At 40.3% G+C, this 24,806-nt stretch overlaps 1 protein-coding gene across 14 annotated transcripts in view; it reads left to right on the top strand.

Annotated features, from left to right (window-relative positions):
• The window catches only part of JAKMIP1 (janus kinase and microtubule interacting protein 1), a 558,919-nt gene that overhangs the window by 118,283 nt on the left and 415,830 nt on the right, over window positions 1-24,806 (top strand). For 12 of the 14 annotated variants that reach the window (XM_029591311.1, XM_029591259.1, XM_029591252.1 and 9 more), the window contains exon 2: window positions 4,761-4,851. The exons of the other annotated variants lie outside the window; for them this stretch is intronic. The gene's annotated coding sequence lies outside the window, so the exon portion shown is untranslated. The remainder of the gene's footprint in view (window positions 1-4,760; window positions 4,852-24,806) is intronic. 14 annotated transcript variants of the gene reach the window in all.

Here is a 24,806-nt window from a genome sequence, read left to right as displayed (position 1 = left end):
TTTGTCAAGCAACTTACCTTCCTGGAATTTCCTTCATGCTGGTGCATTGCCTCAGATTTTAATTCCTGCAAGGGGTCCCTGTACCAGGGTGAGACGGCAGGCTATTTTACCTCTGAGGGTGCCCATCAATTGATTTGTTTGCAGAGAACAAGAAAATGGACACATTTTACTCCATAACAAGTTCAGATCTACTCTGGATGCTTTTCTACACAAGTGAGATGCAGATCTGCTCTATACCTGCTTCAATTGGTGGTAAGGATGATGCAGAAAATACTCAGACTGGGTGCATCTTATTACTCCAGCTTGGTCCAGGCAAGTGTGGTTCTTACTTTGTTAGAATATCAATCTGTTCTCTGATCCCCCTCCTTAGGTTCCAGTCTATTAACTCAAGAGGAGTATTGTCTGTCCTCAGATGCTCCCATCTGTCAACTTGATGGCATGGAAGTTAAGTGCTCTATAATCCCATTATTTTTAGTATCTAAGGAAGTTAGGGACATTTGTGATTTCAGCCAGGAAGCAGTCTACCAGAAGAGCATACCATTTTAAATGGAAGCAGGTTTCATATTGTTGTCAGGCAAGCTGCTTGAATCCATTCACCTATGCTTCAAAAGATCTGCTTCAGTCCTTGTTCTCAGAATCTTATTCTGTCCTCCATATGTTGTCTGTCAAAGTACATCTCTATATCATTGCTGCTTACCACCCTCAGATGGATGGAAAGGAGATTTCCATCCATAGTCTGGTATCAAAGTTCATGAAGGATTTGTGGCATACAAGTTCTGGTTGCAAAGCCACCAGTGCTATGGGACCTCAATGTCATTTTGGTGCAACTGATGAAATCTCCCTATAAGCCAAATTGAGTCAGCTTCCTTAAAGGTGTTTTTTTTTTTTTTTTTTTTTTTTTTAATAACCTGGAAAGTGGTATTTTCACCATAATTTTGGCTAGGGTGGTGCTCCATACTCATCCTTAGTTTTCTGGCTATCATTTTGCTCACATTCTTTCCAAGTCCTCATGCACATAAAGGGGAGAAGGATCTTCATTCACTGGACTGTAAAATGGCCTTGGCCTATTTCTTAAGGAAAGCTCAACCACATTGTTGGACTTCAACCCCTATGATCCTAACAGATTGGGAGTAGCTGTTATTATCCAGTTGACTAGAAACTGTATTGTACATTGATGTACTCAGCTAGCTTCCAGATCTCAGACTCTATCAAGGCTTATCAAGTAAGTTATGGCTACCTTAGTGGCTTACCTAAGAGCTGTGGCCATTGAAGATATCTGTAAACTTGCAACTTGATCATCAGTTCGTACCTTTGTCCAGACAGTACTGGAATATAATCTTTCCAGAAGCAACAGTAGCTATGCGCAAACAGTTTTGTACAGAAGTCTACTGGGGGGGGGGAGAACGGGAGGGTGGGTTGCTTTTTCAGTAAGTGCTTTACTTGCAGACCTCAGTTTAGGACTCCCCATATGACATGGATTTGCTTACCATAAATTGGGTTCTCCATAGACACCTGCCTTCCTGGAGAGTCAACTGCCTAGCTAAAGCTACAGTTGACAGAGGGGTTTACTCAAATACTCAGTGGTGTAACTTTACTGAGCTAGAGAGATGGGTCTGTTCAGTGCCATCAGATTGTCAACCATGTGTCATGACATTTATTCTGCAGTTTACAGAGAACCCCTTTTATTGTAAGCAAACTTGTCTTTTATTTCACAATTTCCAATTTTGTTCAATGCAGAAAACAATTACCATACATATTATATACACATCACATAAAAACATATCAATCCAATATAATTCTAAACATAATACTCTAAAATGATTGCTGTTATCCAATAACTAACTTCCCTGATCAAGAAAAGTCTTGCATAAATAGGACAGCTTTCAGCTTTTCCCAAAACTCAAATTATCTCATTCTTTACCGTTCATAGTGGTAATTGTAGCTGAAACAGTATTTTCCCCACTTTATTCAAAGGCTGATTTACTATCATTTAAGCTTTTCCACACTTTATTCTATTACAATTGTGATCGTCATATTTACTACATTTTTTCAGCCAACTTGCTGTGTGCTAGCAAAGCTACCAATACGATTAAGTTGGATTCAATGAAGTAACATAGTATATGAATGCAGCTAAAGACCCAGTGGTCTATCCAGTCTACCCAGCAAGTTGTTTAGGGTAACAGTTGCTTTTATTTGTGAATGTACAACGACATCTGGAAGATATGCCAGTAGATGCTCCTTTTATCATTGCCCCTTTTTTTTTCAAAAACATTTTTTTTTATTATGCTTTTTACTTTCCTTATATCGTCACAGCATGTTAACAGGTTAAGCTTGATTATTTGGTTCCTTTTTTTTATTATTATAAATTGGTTTTATATACTTACTATTTTATTAGTTTTACATTTTTTCACTTTTTATATTGTTTTATTTTGAAAATATTTCTGTTCTTCAGTCTCCATTATTCATGTTCTATGTGGATTACAACAGTACATTCATAAGATGTGCACACACACTAAAACCACACTATAAACAAAAAACATTAAGATGCTTTTTCTTCTGTACAATTAATAGTAATTAGTTAAAATACTTGCAAAAGGCAGTCTAAATAACAGTTTTAATCAGTTTTCTGAAGGCATTAAATCAGTCTCTGTAGTCCAATGGCAATGAATGCATTTCACAATAAGAGGACGGCAACAGAAAATGCTCATTTTCTTGTATTTTGCAGTGTAACTGTTTTCACTTTTTTTTTTTTGGTTCATCATCTTTATTAATTTTACATTTTCAACAAGCACAAATATATCTTAAGCAGTTTAGACAAACAATGGGTCTCCTCACAAAAACAATCTTATGGATCAACACATATACTTTAAATAGCACCATTTGCTGAACTGGCAACCAGTGTTAACTCCACTAATTTGGGAGAAATATTTTCCCAATGATAAGTGCCAATAATTACCCTCACAGCTATGTTTTGAATTGCCTGTAACAGCTGCAACAGCAACTTTGAATCACCCATAAACACTAAATTACAAAATCTAATGATGGTGATAAGATGGTGTTTAAAATAGGAATTGGGTTTATAGGTGTAGTTTTAATAAAACACTATTCTAGCAATAGCCTTAGCTTGTAATGTCATACCCAGGCACGAATCCAATATAAACCCTAGATTACTCACCTCAGTAACCACAGGCAGTAAAAGATTTGTTGCCTACACACTTATATCCACCATATAAACAGGATAACAATCCATTATCTGACATGTATTCACCGATCTGTTTTATACATCCTAACACTTTGTCTTTATGATAGAGAGCCTTCAGCATCACAAGAGATGATAAACTGGATGTCATCTGCATAAATTGAATATTCCACTCCCATAGTAGCTAAAACTTTGCATAGAGGTTGCAAATATTGAATACAGATGAGGAGCCTTGGAGTACACCTGTTGCTAACGTTTTCCATGAAGTTACCCTACTACCTTGACTGACTTGCTGTGTGCCACAAACCACTTTAATACCATACTTTCTATACCTAGTAACTGTAATCTGTCTTAATAGTAAGTTATGGGATACTGTACTGAATGCTACAGATATGTCCAACATGACAAAGTGCAGTGGAACCAGCATCCATAATATACACTGCAGTGAATCTGTCAAGGTAAATAAATAGTACCTCTGTTCTTCCAGCCCTTCAGAAACCCAACTGATTTTCAGCCAGTATCTTTCACTGACAAAAAAAAATCTAATTGCTCCTGTATATAGTTGTCCAATAACTTACTCATAGGACAATTTGAGAATTTTTATCAGACTGTGAGGCTGCATTATTTTTAACTGTTGGCCACACTGTGGCCTTTTTAATGGCACATGCGCTACATCTTCCATCAGGGATGCATTCATAATCGTAATAGGATCAAATATTTTCCAACTTTGTATTAACCCAAAAAGGGCAAGGATCCAAGGTATACAAAAGAATAATTTCAATTGCACCTGGCGTAGACACTACATAAAAAGTTTCCCACAAGGGTGTTGGTATAATGTGATCTCTTGTTTCTCTAATATGTACCTTCAAAGGAAAGCAGTTTACCTTATTTGCAAAGTAATCCACTATTTCTTCACAATTTACTGATCCATGAGCACAAATATAGAGGGTCTGTTTAACTACATAAAACAATTCCTGCAGTCAAATTTAATGAAATTTGTACAATTCTTTTTTGTAACCTGTGCGCAGGCCTTGTATTCTGATTCCTCCTTAGATTTTAGCCAGCGATGCTCATTTTTATGTACAGCATGTTTTAGTTTTTTTTTTTTGGGGGGGGTTATTATTATTTTTTTTTACTGTAAATCATTTTGAACCAAGGAGATCCTTTCTTACTATGGGGTTGGGTTTTTTTTTTTTCATTTTCTGGGGTGACCCAATGGTAAGAATCCGAAAGAGAATTCCACCAATTGACCGAATCTTTAGCTGAATCAGTACCTGGATATCCTCCTATATTTTTCCATTTATCTAAAAATACCTCAGCATCAAATTTTGGTCAATCTATTCTACTGTTCTCTTATGTATTATTCTGTGTTCTGTCAGATAGTGGTCAGACCATAATACAGGGGAGACCAATATGTCAGTTATGCTAGCTCCCTACACTCGAACATACAAGACCCAATATTTTTGTCCTTTTTATGAGTAGGAGCTTGAATCAATTGTTCCAAACCCATTGTTGCGACAACTGCCATAAACTACTTTACCTTTTTTTTTTTTTTTCCCAGCTACTAAAGCTATTTGTGTACTGAAGCTAAACTTGGAGAAAAGATACAACAGCAATGGCTCTTCACCTGTGCTGGAGAGACCTCGTGAAAGGTATGCTTGGCACCTCCCCCTTATGGTTTTTGGTACTTCTACATATTCTCCTATTTTATTTAATCTCCTTTTATTCTTCCTATTTTTTACCTTTAAAAATATATTTTTACTTTTATTTTTGGCCTTCAATCCACATTTTTGATAAATTCTTAGCTCCTTTTATTGTTATATTATTTAATAGGGATTATAGATTATATACATGCAGATAGCTGTCCCCACATCGTTCTTGCCGCTTGTGACGAATGTGTTTAAACTTTATTTAACTGTATTTATATCCAGGGATGGTAATTTAAAACTATCCACATTGACACGTGCTGGAGTTTTTTAAATCGCCTGCACAAGTGCGTGCATATAATATAAAATACACCTAAAGATGAATTTAAAAAGCCCTACGGTTGCAAAAGCCAGGAGATACATGCATATCTTGGGCTGGCGCGCGCTGTACTGATTTTAAGAAACGCCTGTATCTCCCAGGATGCACACAAATCAAAAAGTTAAAGGGGCATGGGTGTGGTCTGGGTGAAGCATGGGCTGGACACGAGTGTTCTGGGAAGGTCACTCGAAATGTGCACAAATTTGCCCGGGTCCCCTACCATGTAACTTTACTTCTGCTATGGATGGCATGCAAATTTTAAAATAATAATCAGGGCTAGTTAGTAGGGTTTGAAGGGTTGGGGCTAATAGGGTGAAAGGGAGGAAAATTAATTAGGGGGGGTTTAAGATGTTGGGAGCCTTTACCTGGGTGAACTGGGAACAGACTGGGGAAACTGGCAATTGCATCGGCATGCATATCTAATAAAATCCCCCCACTTATGTGGTAGATCCGGCTGCATGTGTACATGCATACAGCTGATTTTATAACATACGTGCAAATACGCACGTAGGTTATAAAATGACCATGTCATTTGTGCGAGCCGCCATACGTATGTACATGTATGCTCCCACAGCTGTTTAAGTTACCATCCCGTGGTGTTGTGTGTACCTGATTTTAACTGGTTATGTGAGGGGATGGGATGTTCACTTATCTTTTCTTAGGGCTAGTCTGCATTTAAATGCACAAGGGATCACATTTTAAAACATGCTTACATGAAAGAAATAGCCAGTTTGCCTAGTCTATATTTAGGTCATCAAGACACCACATGGTTCTTCAGCCTGCTATCCAGACCCCTCACCCAGTCAGATTTTGGCTCTAAAACCTGATAATGAGTAGAAATATGCACAGTAACAGCCCTATGCACAATGCATTTGCTGGATTTAAAATCTGGATTTATTATTGTAAATGTTGACCCCCCCCCCACCTCAAATCTTCCCCTTTTATCTTGTGGTCTGTTGCATGTGCATATATGCACACAGTTTTACAGTTTTAAAATGAGTTGCTCGTGCTTGGCCGATACTCACGTATATGGACCTTTTCATGCGAGCAACTTTTTTTTTTTTTTTAATTAACTCCATATAAGTTTTTAGATACCATTTGTATATTTTATCCCATTTTTATAGGTATTCTGTTGTGAATTTTGCTGTACAAGATGTCTGGTTTAAATTTGTATAGTAGCAATATCCAGATGCAGGCAGAAAAGGTGACTATGAAGAGCAGCAATGCAGGGGAAGAAAAACTGGAATGCTGTGGCCACATATGCTCGTAGTCTGGGAAATAAAATCCCAGGTTTGCAGGCCCTAATGGTAAACTTGCTGTCATAGAGACATGGTTTACTGATTGAGGAGGGTGTGATACTCTACCTAGTGTTCACAAATGGGGTAGTGTCTAATATCCAGTAGGTGTCCAACTGGGCACCAGTGATAATCAGACGGAATGGTTTGATATTGCAAATAGGATACAGAGAGGTCACATGAGTATCCAAGTGTTGAATTTCAAAAATATGGATTTTGTCAAAACGGGGATGTACCTGGAGGAAGAACTAGAAGATATGGAGAAAATGAGGGAGGTGGAATAACAGTGTGCCAAATTAAAAGGAGCTATTACAAAGGCAACAAATCTATATTTTAGAAAAGTAAGAGAAAAAAACAGAGCTGGTTCTAAAAGGAAGTGGCTAAAAAAAATAAAGGCCAAAAACAGCATTCAAGAAATACAAAGGATCCCAAATTGAGGAACATAGGGAAGAATACCTGGTGAAACTGAAGGAGATGAAGAGGGAAATCAGGAAAGCAAAAGGTCAAGCAGAAAGGATTGCCAAAGAGTAAAGCGAGGTAACAAAACATTTTTCAGATATATCAGAGAAGGAAGGAAGGCCTGAGATGGTATAGTGAAATCAAAAGGTGGGAAGGAGCATTGTTAGAGATTGCAGTTATATTAAATCCTTTACTTTGGTGTTCACTAAAGAAGACTCTGGAGAAGGACCATTGCTGATTGACAAGATATGGATGGGAGTGGGGGAGATGCAACCCCATTTACAGAAGAGAATGTATGGGACGAGCTAGGAAAACTGAAAGTTGTGGGTGAATATGTAACTAAGCCAAAAGGCCATTCGGGTAAGATTTTGGGTAAGGCTGAATTTTCCTGGTTTCTTTTTTGGTACATCCCTCTACAGGATATAAGAAATTTGGAGAAGAGGTGGGCAAGAAAGACATGCTATCCTGCCCAGAGCCATTCAGTATCCTGCTCTGTTTTTTGTTTTTCATTACTTGATCTTGCTTTTGAAGGAATAAGGGACTGAAATCTGCTGTGCATTAAAATTTTGGGAGCATGGTATGTGAAAGCCTTGCGAAAACCCAGATGCTCCATCCTCCGCATGTGTTCTGTTTGGCTGTTTAGCCATGGGCTGTAGCACTAAGCCTGACTAGGGAAGGGGGCTATGGCTGTCAGGGGTCTGGGGTTGTTTCCACCTGACCCTAGGTGCTCTGCATTGGAAAGATAGATGAGAGGCTCCACCGGTCACACAGCTATGTCCGAACCTACTGGGATTCCAGGTGCAGTGATCAGAATAATACTGCTTGCAGATAACACACCAACCTGATGCCAGACCATAATCTTTTCTTTGAAGCTGCCTGATTGGGTCGGTAAGTCTGTCTGCTGAACGAGAACAAGGCCATGGGGCTAGATGAGATAACATCCTAGGACACTATGGGAACTCAGATGTGCTGGCAGGTCCACTGAAAGACCTGAGCAATAGATCCCTGGAAACGGGAGTGGTGCTGCTGCAAGATTGGGAAAGAGTGGTTATGGTCCCACTTCACAAGAATGGTAGCAGAGAGGACGCTAGAAACTATAGGCCGGTTAGCCTTGCCTTGGTGGTGGGGAATATTAATGGAGACTCTACTGAAGGAAAGGATATAATGATCCATTTACAGTCTGGTGGATTGCTGGACCCGAGGCAGCATGGATTCAAGAGAGGAAGGTCCTGTTAGACAAACCTGACTTTTTTGATTGGGTGACAAGAGAACTGGATCAAGGAAGAGTGCTTGATGTAATTTACTTGAATTTGAGCAAAGCTTTTGATATGGTCCCGCATAGGAGGTTCATGAATAAAATGAGAAACTTGGGTGTGGGTATCAAGGTGGTGGAGTGGATTACTAACTGGTTGACTGACAGGAAACAATGTATATTAGTAAATGGAAGCCACATTGAAGAGAGAACAGTATTAAGTGGAGTGCCTCAAGGAACTGTTTTGGGACTGGTTCTGTTCAATATTTTCGTGAGCAACATTGCAGAGGGGTTACAAGGAAAAGTTTGCCTTTTTGTGGATAATACTAAGATCTGCAGCAGAGTGGAACGTCTGAAGGACTAGAGAATGAAAAGTGAATTAATAAAGCTTGAAGAGTGGTAGTAGAATTGGCAGCTGTGATTCAGTGACGAGTGCAGAGTCATGCACCTGGCATGCAGTAATGCAAAAGAACTGTATGTGATGGGGGTGAAAGACTATCGTGCAGACCAGGAGAGGGACCGTGCAGTGATTGTGTCTGGCAATCTGCAGGCAGTGAAGCAATGTGAAAAGGCGACACCTAAAACCTGAAGGATGCTGGGTTGCATAGAGAGGAATAACCAGTAGGAAAAGTGAGTTGATAATGCCTTTGTACAGGTCCTTAGTAAGGTCTCACCTGGTGTACTGTGTTTGGTTCTGGAGACCATATCTCAAAAAGAATAGAGACAGGATGGAAATGGTCCAGAGAGAGATTACCAAAATGGTGTGGGGTCTGTTTCAGAAGACCTAGAGTAGATGCTGAAGGATCCAAATATGTATATCTTGGAGGAGAGGAGGTGCAGGTGAAATGATAGACTTTCAGATACCTGACAGGTATTATCAATTCACATACTTCAAACCTTTTCCATTGGAAAGGAAATGGTAGAGCTAGGGGTCACGATATGAAACTCCAGGGGGAATGGCTCAGAACCAATATTAGGAAATATTTCTTCACAAAGGGTGGTAGATGCTTGGAATGCCCTCCCAGAAGAGGTGGTGTTGACAAACAGTAAATTAATTCAAAAGTTTATGGGGCAAACATTGCAGATCCCTAAAGGCTTGAAGTTGAAAAAGGAGGGGGGGGGGGGGGTGTAACATTTCTGCATGAGTGTAACTTGCACAGAATGGCAGTTACTGCCATAAGCAAATTGCGGGGCAGACTAGATGGACTATTTGGTGTTTGTCATCATTACTATGTTAGATATGGTGAAAATGGGCCATGATGGCCATTTCTTAGGTTTTATATCCATGTATGCTGAATTTATTTGTTTTATTTATTGAATTGCATTGTAGCGGATGTTGCCAGAAAGATACAATATTATATTGCTTAGTATGTTGCCGAATTCAAAGCAAATCAATAAAAGGCTTTATTTAGTGAAAAGCAGAATATCTGTGTAATTTTTATGTTGACATTTAAATATTGTTTGATTTATTTAGTTTATGTAGCTTTTTTTTGTGTTTCACTGATTTCTACTTGGTTCACATTCCTTTACAGTATTTTGCCTTTTTCTTCCTTTGTATAACATGTAGTGCTCTTATGTTGCAAATGTGGAATGTGTGCCTCCCTCTTGGATTAGATGCTTCTAATCTTATTAACATACTGGCTTAGTGAAATACAAAGTATTTATCTGTACTTAACCCAGAAATAGCATTGGTCATATTATGTAACTTTGAAAGATTAGTTTCCTCACTAGTCATAGTAAAGATGGGGTATTTAGAGGTTTAATATCATATTGACCCAACCAAAAGAAAAGGTGATGTCATATTAGCTTCTTAAAGCATCATTGTATTTCAAATGTATGTGTAGCGGTTTCTGGAGGAACAGTGTGTAACAGGATCTAAATAAAGGGGAAAGTGGAGAGCGGTGACTAGGCTGAAAGAAATCCCTCAAGTAGTGGATAAAAATTTGCTTAGAAGATGGAGTAAAGTGCCTTATTGGTGAGTATATTTATAACAGACATCTACAAGAAGTGTGCAGAGTTTTGAATGGCAATGGGGATCAAAATAGCATAGAAATATAGAGTTAAGACGAGATAAAAAGATAAAGTGGAAACATCTTGAAAGTTGCTTGCCAGAACCCTGTCATTTGTGTGAGTGTATTTGTGTGTTGCCATAGATTTTACATAAACATCGCATATGAAATATATTTTTATTATAAACACACAAACAATATCCACCTATTAAAAATCAGGTAAAAAAAGCACCCAAAACCTAAACTCACATGGTTCATATTAAATAGCTCTATGAACTCACCACATACTCGCCAAACATCCCTGTAATTAACTAACTCAATGTGAAACACTATCATATAGAAAAACTGTATATACATCCAAATCTTACAAGACCCTTAAATCATAAGCATGTGACGTATTAGCTTTACAATACAAATCAATGCTTATTTAAAGGAACCATACTACCAAGGTCGACATACTAGCCTGTAATTGTATGTTGTATTAACACTTAACTGCATAATATTCAGTAGCAGTACCATTTCTTATGATTTAAGCCTTTTCTTTGAAACCCCGTCCCTTCTTTGAAACTCTATGGCAATAGTCTTACTTACACACATGTATATGATAATTTTGAGTATTCAATTTAGTATATGACTAAAGCCAGGATACCGATAACTTTACCCTCCATTGCCTCAGGTTCAAAATTAGATTGTAAGCCCTGTGGGGATAGGGAAATACCTACAGTACCTGAATGTAATCTGCTGTGATGTATACTTTGAAGTGACGAAAAGATTAATATAAAAATCTAAATAGTGTGAATGTGTGTGTATATGTATCTTTTTTTTTTTTTTTTATGTAAAGGACCACATAACTTTCAAAATCGGCAGGGCTAGATGAAATTTTGAATGACCATTTTCCCAGCATCTCCCCAACTTCTTCTCTCACTCCTTCCCCGCTTCTAGCATTTCCGTCTTATATTTTTCCTCTTCTCCACGGTGTCTTCCTTCTCTCCCTCCCCCTTACCCCCGGTGTCTTATTTGTTCTTTCTCTCTCCCCTCCTTCCAGCAGGACACAGTTCCTGTGCCTCCCATGGTAGCTCTGGCCTTCCTCCCCAGTGCCAACTTGCACGTGCATGCTGGCCCTGTACTTTTTTCCCTGCATGTACAGTCCAGGTATAGATTTCATACATGCCCCATTATCTGTCTTCTGGGGAAGGAGATGCATCGCGTGCCTGCAGCTTAGTTTTTGAAATTAGGGTGAAAATCAGTTTAAACTGATAATGAAGCACTATATATGTTTGGGAATCCCTGCTTTACGATCCTAATCAGCTTTCTGTATATATATTGTATGTGTGTGTGTGTGTATAGATATAGATATAAATATATACATTTTTTAAGTCTTAGCTTCTGTTCATCAAATTAAACTTAGAAAAAATGACTCATTTTCCTGAGTAAATATCTAATTTATTTCCTCCTGTTTGTTCTTGTAATGCTGATAAGTTTCTGGAAAAAATAAAATTAAAAAAAAACTGAAAATGAAGATATATATATAACGTATGTAGTCTTGCTATCATATCCCTCTTTTATCCTTGATCCTGATTCCTGCAACCCACCCCCTCCTGCTCCGTTCTCTGAGGAATTGGGTTTTATTTATTTATTTATTTATTTAAAGTTTTTATATACCGGCAATCATGAAAACATATCTTGCTGGTTGGTTTACATAGAATGGGGGTGCAATAAAATACATAGAACTTAAGAACAAAGAACTAGAACTGTGGTGACAGAAGGTACAGTTACATTTAACAAGGTGGCCAAACTTGGAGTAGGAAAAATAGAAAAGAGGATAGAAAATGGTTAAACAATATACAATTTAAATGTAGTATACAAAATAGATAAATGTTATAAACAAACGGCAAGGTGATTTAGGAGTTATTGGATTGTGTCATTGAGTTGTGTCCGGAAAGGCTTGCTTGAATAACCAAGTCTTAAGTTTTTTCCTAAAATTTGGGAGGCAAGGCTCCTGTCTGAGGTCTGTAGGAATGGAATTCCACAGTAGAGGGCCAGCTGTGGAGGTGGCACGCTCTCTTACGGTAATGTGTTTGGTCGTTTTCGCTGGGGGAACCAGGAGGGAACCTCTATATGCATCTCTGGTAGGTCTGGTGGAATTATGTACTTGGTTGAGGGAATTCTCACCTTAGTTTTAGATAGTAGCGGAGAGGTGTACACGTTTAGCATCATGTTATGTGCTTCCCTTCTTATTTCCAGCTGGTATTTAGTTCCAAGCTGTTTGCAGAAACCATTATTCACTCTTAACACAATGTGCTCTAATTTGCCACTTCTGAAGGAGCATGCAGTGACCCTGCTGTAAACAGAAGGCTGAAATCATTTATTGTATTGATCATGCTCAGATTCTTTTGATGTACATTTTTTACAGTAGTATTTCAGCATCTCTCTGTATGTTAGAAATCCGTAAGTTGTAATGCTGGATTTACATGCTGATGGACTTTGATTTTACATTTTCTGCAGTGGCTCTGGGTGCTGCACAATTATTAATTCCAATTACCTTCTAAAGCAATTTTGGCGCTTTCACGTATTTGCCAATAAACAAATTAAAAAAAAATACACATTACAATATTTTGTGCACAGTATAGTGCTTTTGTTGGCAATAAGTTAGAGAAAATACTGCGTTAACTGCAGGACACAGCTTCACCTGCTTAAAATTCAGAAGACTTGCACAAAACAATAAATCTGGCACAGTTTCTTTGAAAAGCAGAAAAATGCATTTCCCCTGAATCTTTTATGGTGACATGCATTGTGCTGTGAAACAGTATATGAGTGTTAGCAGTAAAGCATTATTATTCATCATGCATTCCGTTATCTTCCACAGTCCTAGCACATTTAATACATGCTGTATTTAAGAACAGGAGCTTGCTAGAAGTCTCTGCTTACACTGGAATAGCATGTGCTCTGTTGCATCCACAGCCAGTCCAGACTGATGGATGATAATTCAGCCGGCAGGCAATCAATAGTGACATTTCTCAAAGAGCCAGAGTCCTTTTCCTGGTCCCTGAACAAAGGGGGAAGATTTTCTTTTTTCCAATTCACCCGCCTCTGGAAGAAGCTGATAGTTGCGAAGATTACGCCCAGTGCCCTCAAACTAGGAGGGGGCAAAAGTAAGCTGGTGCACTATTCCCAAAAGTGAATGCTGTTTATATCTAATCATTAGATTGCACAACTGCAAAAGGAAAGAGTGAAGTGAATAACAAATCTCAAATAAAATCTCATAAGGAGTCCAGGAAAGCAACAACCTTAAAGAGAGTACCTGGAAGGCTATGACCACAAATGCTCATAGTTTGGGAAATAAAATCCCAGATCTGCAGGCCCTAATGGCTGAGGCAGAATTGGACATTGTTGCTATCACAGAGACATGGTTCACAGAATCTCATGATTGGGATACAACAATACCAGGCTATAACTTGTTAAGGAAAGACAGAGAGGATAGAAAAGGGGGAGGTGTGGCTCTTTATATCAGAAACAACATCCAAGCATCTGAGCTGCAAGGAAGTTGGGGCAAGGAAGAAGCAATATGGGTCGACCTAAAAAAAGATGACGGAGCATCCATTTATATTGGAGTGGTTTACAGGCCTCCAAACCAAAAGGAAGAGCTGGACAGAGATCTGGTTGAAGACATCCATAAGATAGGTAAGAAGGGAGAAGTGGTGATCGTGGGTGACTTTAATATGCCAGATGTAGACTGGAAAATCCCATCTGCAGAAACTAAAAATAGTAGAGCAATAGTGGATGCCATGCAAGTATCTTTGTTCAAACAAATGGTGTTGGAACCCACGAGAGAAGGAACTTTACTCGACTTAGTGCTCACTAATGGAGATAATGTCTCCGATGTCCAGGTGGGCACCCACCTCAGCACCAGTGATCATCAAACGGTATGGTTTAATATCACTAAAAGAATAGGGAAAAGAACCACAAAGACCCGAGTTTTACAGTTCAAAAACACGGACTTTGAGGAAATGGGTAAGTACCTGGAGGAAGAACTAAAAGGATGGGAGAACGAGAGAGATGTGGAGCAGCAGTGGACCAATCTAAAACGAGCAATCACCAAGGCAACTACTCTATATGTTAGAAATGTAAAGAAAAGCAAAAGAAAATTGAAACCTATCTGGTTCTCAAAGGAGGTGGCTGACAAAATTAAAGCTAAAAGAACAGCATTCAAGAAATATAAAAGATCCCAAAGGGAGGAACACAAAGAAGAATATTTGATTCAACTGAGGGAGACAAAGAAATTAATCAAGTTGGCAAAAAGTCAAGCGGAAGAGAGGATTGCCAAGGAGATAAAAAATGGTGACAAAACATTTTTCAGATACATCAGCGAAAAGAGAAAGGTCCAAAGTGGTATAGTGAAATTGAAAGGTGATAATGATCAATGTGTGGAGAGAGACGAAGAAATGGCAGAAATATTAAACGAATACTTCAGCTCTGTGTTCACTAAAGAAGACCCTGGAGAAGGACCATCTCTACACAACAAGAAACTGGAAGGAAATGGAATAGATGAAAATCCTTTTACAGTAGAAAATGTGTGGGAAGAGCTAAAGAACCTTAAAGTGGACAAAGCCATGGGGCCTGATGGGATTCATCCAAGGATATTGAGGGAGCTCAGAGATGTTCTGGCGGGTCCGCTGTGTGACCTGTTCAATAGATCCCTTGAAACGGGAGTGGTGCCGAGTGATTGGAGAAGAGCGGTGGTGGTCCCGCTTCACAAGAGTGGGAACAGGGAGGAGGCTGGCAACTACAGACCGGTTAGCCTCACTTCGGTGGTGGGAAAAGTAATGGAGTCACTGCTGAAAGAGAGAATAGTGAACTATCTACAGTCTGGAGAATTGATGGACCAGAGGCAACATGGATTCACCAGGGGAAGATCCTGTCAAACAAATCTGATTGACTTTTTTGACTGGGTAACCAAGGAATTGGATCGAGGAAGAGCACTCGATATCATATACTTGGATTTCAGCAAAGCTTTTGATACGGTTCCGCACAGGAGACTGGTCAATAAAACGAGAAGCTTGGGAGTGAGTGCCGAGGTGGTGACCTGGATTGCAAATTGGTTGACGGACAGAAGACAATGTGTGATGGTAAATGGAACCTTCTCTGAAGAGAGAGCGGTTTTAAGTGGTGTACCGCAAGGATCGGTATTGGGACCGGTCCTGTTCAATATCTTTGTGAGCGACATTGCGGGCGGGATAGAAGGTAAGGTTTGTCTTTTTGCGGATGACACTAAGATCTGCAACAGAGTGGACACACCGGAAGGAGTGGAGAGAATGAGACGGGATCTAAGGAAACTGGAAGAGTGGTCGAAGATATGGCAGCTGAGATTCAATGCCAAGAAGTGCAAAGTCATGCATATGGGGAGTGGAAATCCGAATGAACTGTATTCGATGGGGGGGGAAAGGCTGATGTGCACGGAGCAGGAGAGGGACCTTGGGGTGATAGTGTCTAATGATATGAAGTCTGCGAAACAATGCGACAAGGCGATAGCAAAAGCCAGAAGAATGCTGGGCTGCATAGAGAGAGGAATATCGAGTAAGAAAAGGGAAGTGATTATTCCCTTGTACAGGTCCTTGGTGAGGCCTCACCTGGAGTACTGTGTTCAGTTCTGGAGACCGTATCTAGAAAAAGACAAAGACAAGATGGAAGCGGTACAGAGAAGGGCGACCAGGAAGGTGGAGGATCTTCATCGGATGACGTACGAGGAGAGATTGAAGAATCTAAATATGTACACCCTGGAGGAAAGGAGGAGCAGAGGAGATATGATACAGACTTTCAGATACTTGAAAGGTTTTAATGATCCAAAGGCAACGACAAACCTTTACCATAAGAAAAAAATCAGCAGAACCAGGGGTCACGATGTGAAGCTCCAGGGAGGAAGATTCAGAACCAATGTCAGGAAGTATTTCTTCACGGAGAGGGTGGTGGATGCCTGGAATGCCCTTCCGGAGGAAGTGGTGAAGACCAGAACTGTGAAGGACTTCAAAGGTGCGTGGGATAAACACTGTGGATCCATAAAGTCAAGAGGCCGCCAATGAAGAGTGGGTGACTCGCCAGAATGATGGCTACTGCCTGGACACAATACCCTTATTCAATAAACATACACATGGTTACTGTGACTCCAACATCACTCTAAGCTTCAACAGCAAGAGGAAATGTGGAAAAAAGGATTTGCACTCACAAAGCTGGGAGTAGCTGGCTTGTTACGGCGGTTACTACCCCAAACCAAATGTGCCTGATACTTCACTTTCGATGCACATCCAGCATAGCTCTCTGCTCCAACGGCAGGGGAAAAGAAAAACTGATACTTCACGCATACCCAGCATAGCTTCAACGGCAGGGGAGAAGAAAAAAGGATTCACACTCACAAAGCGGGGAGTAGCTGGCTTGTTACGGCGGTTACTACCCCAAACCAAATGTGCCTGATACTTCACTTTAGATGCATATCCAGCATAGCTCTCTGCTTCAACGGCAGGGGAGAAGAAAAACAACCAATAAGGGCTGTATAACATAGTCTGGGTTAAAACAAATAAGCATGGGTGTAGCTTGCTTATTGCGGCGGTTACTACCCCTACTACCCCCTAACTAATCAAGCTTGATATTTCACTTGGATGCAGCTCCATCACTGCTCTCTATATTAATGGTGGGGGAGGAAGGGAAATAGAACCAAGAGCTAAAAGAAACAGATAAGTATGAGAGAAAAAATGTGTGAAGCTTGCTGGGCAGACTGGATGGGCCGTTTGGTCTTCTTCTGCCGTCATTTCTATGTTTCTATGTTTCTATGTTTCTATTCTTAGACTGCCATCCCATTAGCACCTTTGAACTATAAGACAGTGTGGACAAAAGAGTGCAAAACTAATTACGGAAGGTTTATGAAGTTCCTGCTTATGTATGCAAGCTGCTGCAATATCCGCTTATATTTCCTAGCCCTGTCCCCATTGCCTCCTGTTTTCGCCAGTCATGGTAGCAGATGACAGAAAAAGATCAACCTGCCCATCTGATCTGCCCAGTTTTTCCTGTTCACAGTGCTATGGCTTTATTTAGGTTGCCACTCTTAGGGACTGATATAATAAGACCCGTGCAGCAAAACCCAGTAGCCCCACAGGATGTCATTAAGGAAGGGTATGCAAATGAGATACGAGCAGAAAATCCATACAAACCAAATACACATGCAAATACATGCTCTCAAGGGCCTTTGTAGAGACCTGTGCAGAAATCTGCACAGAAACCTGCATTAATTGTTGGCGTGTGGAGACCCGTGATTGATTCTTGGGGCGAAAGACAGTGAAGAAGTTAGTGGTCCGTGAGTAGGACTATAAGAGGGTAGAACAATGTCTAACCCCCTTCATGATTTGACTCCACCTGCGTGGGAGCTAAAATGGCAGATTCCAGTGAGTGCGGGAAATGCAGCAGAGATTCTTGGCTGTTGAAAGTGATGTGCCAAATGGAAGTGTAAGGTTCCAAGAAGCTTGACCAGGCACGGAATGGCACGTCCATGGTCTGTTAGAGGATTTCTTTGTACAGACTAAGAACAGTTCTGGAGCTCGGTCTATAGGTGTGCATTATCAGTCTCCTGCATCCCCAGCAAAGTTGTCCTCAGGCAGAATATCAGCTGCCTGCATGGCCGTCTGCGAGCAGCTTGAGCCAAGGCAACCTGCTCCTCTCAGGCACTCCTCTCTTCCTCAACAAGAAACTGCCTTCTCTCAGCCTGTTCTCCCCCCCCCCCCCCCCCCCCCCATCTTCTGCCATGTTGTAAAGCTTCTGCCGCTGTTGTTCTTTTCCTTCAGACAGGCACTTTAACTTAACTCCTGCCTTGACTGAGGTGCTAAAAAACCTTTAGAAAAAAAAAACACCGCACTTGCCGTGGGTTTCTGAATGGGTTTGTGCGTGCATTTTTTCTGTGCTAAACGAGTTACTACATATATGTATAAGATTAGCGTGGAGACCTACGTGCAAATATGTACGCAAACATCTGCGTCAGATTTACCACAGCCCCATAGTGTGTGCTTGTAAGATCTCTTCCCTTATTCAGGACAGTTCTAGTGTTGCTAGAAGGGGGAGTTCCTGAATGTTTGAAGCATTACACAATGAAAAATTACTCCATTAATGAATTGAAGGTGTGGGAGTTAATGTGGCTCCATCCCCTCAAGGGAGAGACGGGTTCTGGACACTTCTGCATTTAGAACGTTGCTGGATTTGTAGACTTGATTCCTGCATTCCCAATGAGGCTTAGTCAACACCAGGAACTATTCTACCTCCTTCTTCTTTTCTCAATTTGTCTGTTTTCTTATTGCTTTGTATTTGCTCATTTTTTCCTGGTCCTGAATATGTACCTTTTTAAGGACTAGGTTTAGAAAGAAACCAAGCAGTAGCCCCTAATTTTTGCCCCTCTGGAAAAAGATTAAGAGGACACTAAAGAAGTTGTGGTCAACCAGAGTTGCTGTTTGCTGATTCTTGTCTATAAAAGTCTGACAAGTAGTTATAGCGTAGCTTGAGTATAAAACAGCATTTATTTATTTATTGGTCATGAGAGGGCAAATCGTGTGACTGCTCTAATAAAATACGAAAGTAGTACATGTTCTATGTAGCTATTTTTGAGTGCTACTTGTAAATTTTGATTTTATGAATGTAAAATCTGGAACCTGCCTAGAAATATTAAGTATACAAATATTTAAATAAATAAATGGGCATTGTTCTCTGCTAAGAAATGTCTGTATCTCTGACATAGGATGGGAGGAGGGGGGGGGGGTGGTCGATTGAGCTGTTAAGGGGGTTGATGTAATAAGCCACACTGAGCCTACCATGGATTTTTACTCTGGTTTTAGCACGGGTATTTCAGCACTAACTGTACTCAGGCATGTAATATGAGTGTTGCCAAAAAAAACCCGTACTCTGAAATCCACGGTATGTTTAGTGTGGGTGCTTGCAAATTACACGTAAAAGAAGATATTGGTTATTACTGGGCAATGTAGTTAGCTGCTTTAGCAAGGAGACATTTTAGTGGTTGTTTCTTTTTAATGTGGGAAACCTGATGATTAGGTCAGCATAGGAGTAAAAGTTAACTCACCTTTCTTGTAGCCATTTTAGTCCATTGTGCTGTGTGTAGGTGCTTCTCTGAGCTTTTCTGTGGCAAGCATAAATTATGTACCTTTTTTTTTTAATGCTTTTGTAACGCGCTAGTATAAACCAGGTTCCTGTCCACATGCACTTAAGTTTTGGAGCCTTACAATATGACCCGAGCTGTGTTTAAATCTGATGTTTTGGACCTGTGAAAAAGGGTTGTCAATCCTACAGAAACTGCAAGCTGCCACAGCCAAGGTGAAGGAAAACAAAAATAAATAAAAATCATGTATGCTGCTCTCTGAATGAAAAATGTTCTGCAATAGCCATCATCCAGCTCTGTGTTAATAATTTGGGAAAAGAGCTGTACTGTTTAACCTGCCCAGAGAACAGCACTATATAGGCAGCAGAGAAGGAAGCCAAAAGAATACTGGGAAACCATTTAAGGTAGAAAAGGCACAATTTGGCTGGCTTTGTGTGTGCAGGGCAGGGTCAGTCAGGAATTAGAATCAGGAGGCAGGAAGAGAGGTGCGTATCTGGCAGCTCTGCAATCAGTTCTTCTCCTGAAGAGCTAATTATCAAGAGGCAGAGACAGAAGTCTGCGCTTTGAGGAAATAGAGACAGACAGTTCTTGCATCATAGTGGAGCTACATGTAAAATCCCAACAAGGATCAGAGGAGCCAGGAGCTGAGAGACTACATTTTCAGAGAGATCCAGTTGTGTATTTCTCTGCTTTTCCTCCCCCAACCTAAGCCCGGCATGACCAGGTGTGCATACTGTGTATTTGCACAGGGCATCACACCTGGGGGTGGTGGCAACAGGAGAGGCTGCAGGGCCGCCAGTGGAGCCAAATCCACTGAAGAGGAAATACCGCACTGCGGCAGAGTTCCCTGAAATATGCCGCATGTGCACCTGTGCACAACTTTTCCCACTTCATCACCTACCCCCTCAGGGTGATAAGAGGGGGAGCCCGGAGGCTGTGGTGGAGGTCATCCCACTAAGCCAATAGAGAACATGTTTGTGAGAGCTTATGTATATGTGTGTGTTTCTGTGTGAGCCTGTATGCATGTATGTGTCTGTGTGAAAGCTTGTGTGTGTGTGTGTCTGAGTGCCTATGTCTGTGAGGCCTGTGTGTGCGCGCGCACCTGTGAGAGCCTATATCATATAAGGCTCTCATAGGCATCAAGCATATACATTATGTCTGTGAGGGAGCGAGGACGTATGTGTGAGAGCCTAGGCATGTATGTGACAGGGAGTGGTGAGAGAATCAATGTGTTATTTTGTGTGTGTGAGAGAAGATAGGGTCACACAACTTTATCTTCCTAAATCCATGAAAATCTCAGGGTGACTGGAAATTAAAGAAATCTCAGGTATGGAGATGAGAATTTTTAATCCTTATTAATATTAATTATTGTGTGTAATTTGATGTTTTAGCTGTTTTGAAATATTTATTTTTGGGAAATAGAATATTTTTTAACTATTGTATTTTTTTTAACAATTGTATTGGTGTTTGGGAAATTTTGGATATTCTATTTAAGTGTTTTGAAAATTTATTTTTTATGACAATTTTACTATTATGTTTTATATTTATTGATTTTTTTAATGTGTTATGAAGAATAATGTTTCTGTTTTACAAAAAGAAAATAGTGGCATAAAACATTTTATATATTATTGTTGCTCAATCTTTTTATGCCTTCCAGTTTATTATGGACATATAACAATTATCAAAAGCACCAGTATTTTTCCGAATACTTAAACCATCAATTATATAAAAAAATTTTGAAGTTTGAAAGTTTTTACAGAAATGTTGAGCAAATAGAAAAACTAAAGAATTGACTTCTCACAGGCATATGATGATGGTCAGGACAGTAAGTCAGAGGTTTTGAAACACACATTTGACTCGTCAGTTTGCCCTTTTATTATATACCCAATTTTTTTTATATAATTGATAGTTGCGTATTTTTTAAAAACATTGGTGCATTTGGCAATTTGGAAGGCATAAAAAGATTGAGCCACAATAATATATAAAGGGGTAGATTTTATAAATGTACGCGCGGGCGTACTTTTGTTCATGCACCAGGCGCGAACAAAAGTACGCTGGATTTTATAAGATACGCGCGTGCAAGGGGGTGCACATTTGTGCAACCTGCATGCGCCGAGCCCAGCGCGTGCTGCCTGTTCCCTCCGAGGCCGCTCCGAAATCGGAGCGGCCTCGGAGGTAACTTTCCTTCCGCCTCACCTTCTTCTCCCTTCCCCTACCTAACCCCCCCTACCTTTGGCAGATTTACGCCTGCAGAAAGCCATCACCCGACCTGGGGGTTGGTCCGGAGGCCTTGACCATGCCCCCGGGCCAGCGCCATGCCCCCAGGCCCACCCCCAAAACGCCACGTCACTCGCGACACGCCCCTCTATGCAAGCCCCGGGACTTACGTGCGCCACTGAGCATATGCAAAATAGGCTCGGTGCGCGCAGGGGGGGGGTTTGCGGTAGGTTTTTGGGGGGGTACGCGTGTATCGTACACGCGTACCCCTTTGAAAATCTACCCCAAAATGTTTTAAGCCACTATCTTTCTGTATTACATATTGATTGTGGTAGTTTTTCTTTCTATGTCAATGTTTGTTTTTCCATTGTTGGCTGCTCTGTATATAGAGACTGGCTTGTTGTGGGTTCCAGTTCAGTTGCTCTCAGCACGTTTTTATTTATACTGTCTGGACTCTTTATTCTGTATTTGGTTAGGGTCTGTATTCTGCATATGTAATCAAAGTGAGAGATTTTGGTGGCATGTAGTTTGTGTAGAGATCTATAGTAGCCTGGCCTGTCTGTTTTCCCTAGAGGAGGTGTATTTATTTATTTTAACATGTTTTGTATACTGTATATTTGGTTATGCCATCATAATGGTTTACATTAGGAGAGTGACATTAGAATTTTAACAAATACAATTTAAAGATAAAGTTGAGTAGCAATGGGGTAAAAGAGGGTTAGATTATATAGGGAAAAGTTTTTAGATGTCTGTTATAGAGTTAGTGGTTTGATTAGCTGTCGCAACTCGTAAGTTGATGGGATGGTGTCTTTGTTTTCTTTGGAATTGTCTGGTTGGGAGTTTGTTGGTGTTGATAGTTAAGATCTTCTGAAAAAGCTCTGGTAAAAAGCCAGGTTTTTAATTCTTTTTTGAAAGTTTTGGTGTCAACTTGGGTTCTTAGATTTAGGGGTAAGGTGTTCCATAGCGATGGGCTGGTGATGGATATAGCTCTCTCTCGGGTTAATACTAGGTGCGTGATTTTAGCATGAGGAATTTTGAGGAGGCCTTTATTCATTGATGTTGTTATTGTATTGGTGTTCTAGGGCCTGGTGTAACATTTGCAGTGCTGCCTTTTCATAGATAAGGTTGCTACTGTTTGAGTGCTGGCAGTTAGGATTGTTTTGTATCAGAGGCTTACTGTATTGTAATGGTAATTACGTTTATTCATGGCTTTCTGAGGTGCCATTATAAATTCCATAGGCGTTGCAAGTGTCTATTTTTTGCAGAGCTTTCTGGTTGGCACTACAGCAGTGCATGTAGGTATAATATTTGTGATATTTTGCCTCAGAATGTACTTTTGAATGTTCTTTCATGTAAAATTTGATAAAGTGCATAATTAAATTTGGTGTAGCTAGTTGGGGAGGCAAGATGGCCGTCTGAGTGAATACCGAAACAGACGCTCGTGGAGAGTCTCATCTTTTACATTGAGGTTCCTTGGAAATGCCCCACACTAAAAGGGGAGGCTTAGAAAGGCAAAGGATGACTTGCCCTCTATTGACCCCAAACAGTCTTGGATTGAGGGGTTCTTTTCGGCTGCCACCACATCTTCGCCAGAATGCTTGGTCGCTAGGAGAGTAGAGCTGGAGCGAGCAATCTCTCCCCTGACCTATGATGTCACAAGCCCTGGAGAGCTGAGTAAGCCTGTGCACCTGGGAAACACCGTGATACCTGGCACCCCGGAAGCAGCAAGGAGCCCTTTGGTGCTGGACCGAAGTGAGGGAGACGCTGTGAATCGGGTGGATAACAGTCATGAAGTCCGTGGGCTAGGAGAAGTAAGTTCCCTAAGCCTGAGAAGTGATTTGGAACATTTAACTCTGGACAACTCGCTGGGAGCTAGGAGGAAGGAGCCATCAACAATGCCAAAAAGGACAGAGATGGGTATGTGCGAGGGTGTGGAAGTGGGAGACTGCAACATGAGGGCTTTAACTGCAGGTTTTAGCATTGCAACCCTGGAAAAAATTACTCTTGAGGGGATATGGGCAGCATTAAAATAGATTGAAACCTCTATAAATACATTATCACAAGTTACAATTGAAACAAGAAATCAATTGATATGAACAAAAATCTTATTTCAAAGTATGGGGAAAAAGTCGAAGAGTTGGACAAAAAGATTACAAAAGTTGAAAGTGTGCAACAAAAATGGATTATTTCGGAAAATGATACAAATACAAGGCTTGAGAGGCTGGAGAACGCCCTCAGAGCCCACAATCGTAGTGTACTTCATTTCCCCGTGGTTCAAATGATGTCCCCACTGGAGTTATTCAGGAACTATATGAAGTTAATTCTTAAGATTCCAGAGCCTGCCTTACCAGTCATTACGAAGGCTTATTACCTCCAAAAAAGAATTCAAGTTGATGATACAGAACCTGAGAGAACTCTAGTTTCAGATCTGGACTTATGTAATATATTAGATATGACCATTGATACAGAGGAGACCACTATTAATATTGTTTGTGTTTTTACTCGATCGGAACTATGTAAAGAAGCTATCTTTTAAAAATAGGCAGACAAAATTGTATGGACATCCAATAAGGATTTATCCAGACGTGGTAAAAGCGACACAAACTCCTCATCAAGAGTTTCTAGCAATGCGTTTGTCTGTTCTTCAACTAGGTGCTACATTTACTCTTAAATATCCTTGTAAATGCTGTGTTAGGCATCTGAGTGTAAATTATAATTTTCTTGAACCTGTACAGCTTAAAGCTTTCATAGATGAACGTGCCCGTGTGAATACCACCCCAACTTCAGCTTAGTTAATGTAAAGTGGTGGCATCGCTAGGCGTACATATTTTCTCTTTTTTGGTATTATGAATCCTTAAAAATGCGTTCAAAGTACCACCTGCTCCATTATTTCCTATAATTGAGGATGTCTACAAAAATTATTTGATTTGATTACTTATTGTAAATGTAATCCTTTGTTTCTTGTCTATTTTGTATACACCCACTTTGCTGTAAAGAGGTTTTCTTGGGATGTTTTCCAAAAATTTTGAAAATAAAGAATTAAAAAAAAAAAAAATTTGGTGCGGCTATGCGGGTGTGTGTGTGTGTGTGTGTGTGTAAGGCTGTAAGGTTTCCCTAGGGTATGTATACCCTTCCCTTGACTATGGGTTCTGTGGAAGAATGGATGGGTGTCTATTTTTAAAAATATAGATTGCTGGAAGGAGCTGAA

Source organism: Rhinatrema bivittatum, chromosome 1 (genome assembly GCF_901001135.1).
Source record: "Rhinatrema bivittatum chromosome 1, aRhiBiv1.1, whole genome shotgun sequence".
In the NCBI taxonomy this organism is placed as follows: domain Eukaryota; kingdom Metazoa; phylum Chordata; class Amphibia; order Gymnophiona; family Rhinatrematidae; genus Rhinatrema; species Rhinatrema bivittatum.
The sequence above is the reverse complement of the archived record's forward strand: the minus strand, read 5'-3'. Positions and strand labels throughout refer to the sequence as shown.